Raw genomic sequence first — 5,060 nt, forward strand, 5'->3', positions numbered from 1 at the left:
TGGCATAGTCTTTCAAATTAATGTTTAAAGTTCCTCTTATTCGTATAATTTAATGTACTTTTTTTTAAAACTTAATTCTTCGAATGATATTTTGTTTTATTGCCACATTACTAGGTTTCATCAACACAATAGCAGACGGCGAACTTAAAAAAAAAATAAAATAAAAATGAAAAAATAAAAGCGGGAGAAGATAATACATCGTAATGTATTTTAACAATAAAAAAAATCCTTGAGAAAAACCTACATTACTCCATCAGTAGCTATGATAATCGTCGGAATTCTACCTTGTAATTTGATAGACATCAAAATGTTTTCTACACAGAAATAAAAACAAGACAATGCTTAACCAAAAATACATTTTCTCGGCTATAAAAATATAAAATTTAATAAAATATTTCAATTAATTTCCTTTATATATCATAGGAGAATTATTAAATATTCTTTCTTATAAAGAGGGATGAACGTTTCCAGTGTAGATGCTCGAAAAAAACAACCTTCAAACAAAGACGTCCTTCAGATGATCTCCCTACTAAGAAGTACCCTATGATCCTTAATAACTGATTAATACCCAATTAAGTCACAGTAACAATACAACAATGGGGGATCAGTTATTATTCTATAACAAACCACTCACCATAACTCTTTAATGAGCTCTTGTGTAGATTTAATGTTTTATATCGTGACGAAACAAAACAAAAGTAGTTAGTAACAATAAAGTTTTATTTACTTTAAAGACGAACTCATCCTCACCCCCTCCTCTCTCTCTCTTCCTCCCCATATTGTACAGTATTAATTGAAGTCAGTTTTATTGATGTTCAATATTTTGGTAGTGTAATGATAATAACTTTACACAATACCAGATAATTAGTATGATAATGTGATAAACAACATTTCTATAACAATTGAGACGTATTCTATTATTAAAATCCCCCCGTATCGTTCATGCTGTATGTCGTGTTAATTAGTACTTTGCGCTCTTATTCAATGTCCAAACGTTGGTTTATTAATACACCTCTCTACTTAATACTTTCCTTTGTTTGTCGCCATTATTAATAAAGGAAAATCTGTTACGTTCATTGAGACATTAGAGTAACGTTTCTATAACAGTTAAATATTTCAAATATTCCCTGAATATTCATCAAACGTCGTAGTGTTTATCAAATGATTGCCATTGTTAACTTCTTTATAGCTAAGTTTTATGAGTTGTCGATAGTACTAGGGTCATAAATTTTATCCCTCTTTTTTTTATACAATGAACTTTGAGGGGGGTTTATCAGTAGAGAAGCACGCATACCAGTTGATTCACGCAAGCTACCGATTTAATTGGTTTTTGCCACTTAATGAGCTCGAATTTTGTTAGTGTAGTAGCATGATAAGTTTATTAGCCGTTTTGCTCTAATGGCATTCGAAAATTAATCAGAATTTTAAATCTTTTTCGATTCTACAACTAATTTTATTGTGTTTTACTCAAGGAGTTAATGGTTCCATACGTCTTTCTTAAGTTCTCATCGAGTTTTGTTTTAATCCCATTATTTTTAAAATTTACGCTGTTAATCTAATTAAAGTTTATTTATTAGTTAAAATAATATAAGGTTTAATTATAATTAAGATTTTTGGCTAGTTATAATCCATTTAAATCGATTTAAAAGCATAAAAAATGCATGATTTATAACGATAACATGGAAATGTAATTATGAACTGAGATTCGGATAAATTCGATAAATTAATATTTAACTGTACAAAATAGATATTTTTCTTATTTTTAAAACATTACAATTAATGTTTATTAATATATTATTATGTTTAATTGAGTAAGAATCTCGTAATTTTAAAACGTTAAACGTGTTTGGTTACTTAATTTAGTTACTCGCTTATAAATTATTTTAATTATTTTATTTAAAAAAATATATAAGAGAAAAAGAACTTAAATTTATTAAAAATTAAACATATTTTAAAATAAATTACAGGAAAATAAGCGATTAAAAATATTCAAAATGGCGAAAAAAAATCACATCGACTAAAACTAGAAAATAACATTCAAAACTCATATTTTACGTCATCCTTGTCACAGGTTGTCGTCATCTTTGGCATGTGAGATGTGTTTTCTTGATATTCTTGACACTGCTGAGCTGTTTGAATCCCAAAATATCACAGAATAAACACTGAATGTTATATATCTTTTGGATTTTTCACATAGAATTCGATGCTACATTTTTGCTTCTTAATGATCTTTTTTTTTCCTTAAAAAAACATTAAATTTAATGAATTTTTACTTCTATTTTTCTTATACAAGTGTTTTTTATATAAATATTAATGTTCGTACCGTCTATCTGCGATAGGATATTGTATGGAAGTGATAATCTGATCTTATATCCGTACTTCCTCATTAAATGCCGGATGAGAAAAGAATGGTTTATACTAAATTTGACCTTTAGAAGATGAAATTTTAACTTGTTTTACATTAAAAAACACGTATACGAGTCAAAAATTTCTTTAAAAACAGTAAAAAATACAGTTAAACATTCAATTCTACAGCGTAGAGAAAAACGCAAAAAAAAAAAAATGCTTGGCGCGTACGACTGTCTGTCCGATTTTGAAACCGTTTCTGAATTAAATGGATTCGTCATTAATTTTTGAGCTTTATAAACTAATCAATAAGAAACAAATAACAAGAGAAACAATCATACAAAAGTGACAAAGCCCGAATGAAACAAAGAAAATTTCATTTTCTGTCCTTCTTCTTCTTCTTTTCTCCCCTCCTTCTTCTTGTAGAAAATACCTTTTTCGTTAATTTTATTTTTTCGTGATTCAGTTAGGTTTGTTGTTCGAGAAGAACTTTTACTCATTTAAGATTAGTAAAAAGGAGAATGAAGTAGAAAGAAGAAGAAGAAAAACAAAAACAAGTGTTACTTTTCTTCCTCTAAAACTGTCAAATTAATTGAAATTTTAGAATTATTTTTTTATAGAATTATTTTAAAAATTCTCACAGATAAAATAACTTTAAAAATTAACTAGTATTTTATATAATTCTGTACAAAATAATAATAATAATAATATAAAAAAAGAACGTGGAAAGATCAAGTCAAGTGACATTGCCCTGAGGCAAGACAAGCTTTTTATAACGTTTTTCTACCTTTAATATTTATTTATTTTTTTAAAATACACTCCAAGCAATCAACCATTCGTTCTATTAAACAAATATATATATATATAAATAAAATTAAATAATATTCTTCTAAGAATTAATGGAAAAATAATTTATTTATATATAAGCATCTTAAGATGCATTTTTTTTTAATATTCTAAATCTAGAATATATTTTATTATTGTTGTTATTCATTCGCATAAAGTGTACACGGTATAAAAAGATAATTTATCTTTATATACATTTAAACAACGTATCATTTTTCATGTAAGTGTATTTATGGAATTTTGTTTGTTTAGACAAAGTTTATCTCTCTTTTCTCTCCTCTTAACATTCATCTTGCATTCAGTATGTAATTATAATTCAAATAAAATATCTCAGTCATCACTTTCTAGAATTCCACACCTGCATTTTATGCCTTTGGATTAGCATTTTATCTTCTCAGGCTTACTTTATCCTTGTAACCTTGCGTGTATTTTTTTTCCTACTAAACATTCTTTTTTTTTATAAACTTTTCTTATGTTTAGAAGTTAATTTAATCTATAAAATTATAGAAAAAGTACTCAAGAATATATATAACTCATTAATATTGCTAGACGAAAGCTTCTGTTGAGAGCATAGATACATCCCTGAGCAATTTATCCCTTCTATCAGAAAAGATTTATAACTGATAGAAGGGATGAATCGTCTTCTATCTCTTCTATCAGCTCTAGAACTTCTTATATTTGAAGGAGTAAACTTACAGGTGGTACGTAACAAGAGATATCAATCTAACATAGCATTGTATTAAGAGTTAATTCTCTCCTGTATATAAATCTAGCAGCTCTTAACGTGTATAATAAGCATAAAACTCTAACTTTTATGTATAAAAAAATAAAATAAATATGTATATTTAATTTTCATCGACTACCTCTCTTTTCTCTATTCAAATCCTCGTTACAACTTTGGTCTGTAATTACCAAAAATAACACTCGTTCCACATTGACAAGTAACGAAATATGTTTTCCAATAAATCGATATTGTTACATTCTAGATGAGAAAATCAATATTTTAAATCTAAATGAGAAAATGATTTTAAATCCATGTTATAGATCATATATCATCAGGAAGGGTTCTCATCATTACCAAGAATGAACTGATGAAAAGCTCCTGCATCCCCCTTTCTTCCTCTCTCTCTCTCTCCCTTTCTCTCTATCTATACATGTATACACCTATACATTCATACATATTTCCTGTATCAAATCGAGTGTTTCTACTTGAAAATGTCTATAATTTTCACATTCCTACTATACCTAGTTATCAGGCTGTTGGACATTGTTGTCTAACCTTGTAACCATAGTTAGAGATGGCAAAGGACAGAATAACTCGTTTTGATTATAACCTATGACCCCGGAAGCGATACGTAGGAAAGGTTATAAGGTTTTTTTAAGGGATTGCACTCACGAAATCGTATACATGATAAATGGTTTGCGAATATATTGGCTTCCATTTCTGCTGTAGGTGTAACGAAGCGTATAGATGAGTAGATGAGCATGGAGAATTTTTTTTATTATTACTTTATTTTGTGTAGTGGGAATGTTGGATAGTGTAGTAATGAGAATTCAGGAGAGGGGGTTAAGGGCAACTACACGTAACTTGATGGGTTATTCTTCAAAAATTATACAATTTCCTTATAATTTAATGGCTTAAATGGTAGGTTTTCGGCTTCATAAATTAAGTTTTAATCATGTAATTTAAAAAGTGAATGTTGTTTTTTAAATGCAAAATACTTGGATAATTATATAGTAGATTTATTTTTCTTATTTTTCTTTTTAGGGGAATATATTTTTAAAGAAGAGGAAGAAGAGAAGAAATATGCATAAATTACAAGAAAAATTGTTGGAAATTTAAAAGAAAATTCTCTTTTCTCTCCTCT

Source organism: Centruroides sculpturatus, unplaced genomic scaffold (genome assembly GCF_000671375.1).
Source record: "Centruroides sculpturatus isolate CEXI.00-Female unplaced genomic scaffold, Cexi_2.0 scaffold100, whole genome shotgun sequence".
Lineage (NCBI taxonomy): Eukaryota > Metazoa > Arthropoda > Arachnida > Scorpiones > Buthidae > Centruroides > Centruroides sculpturatus.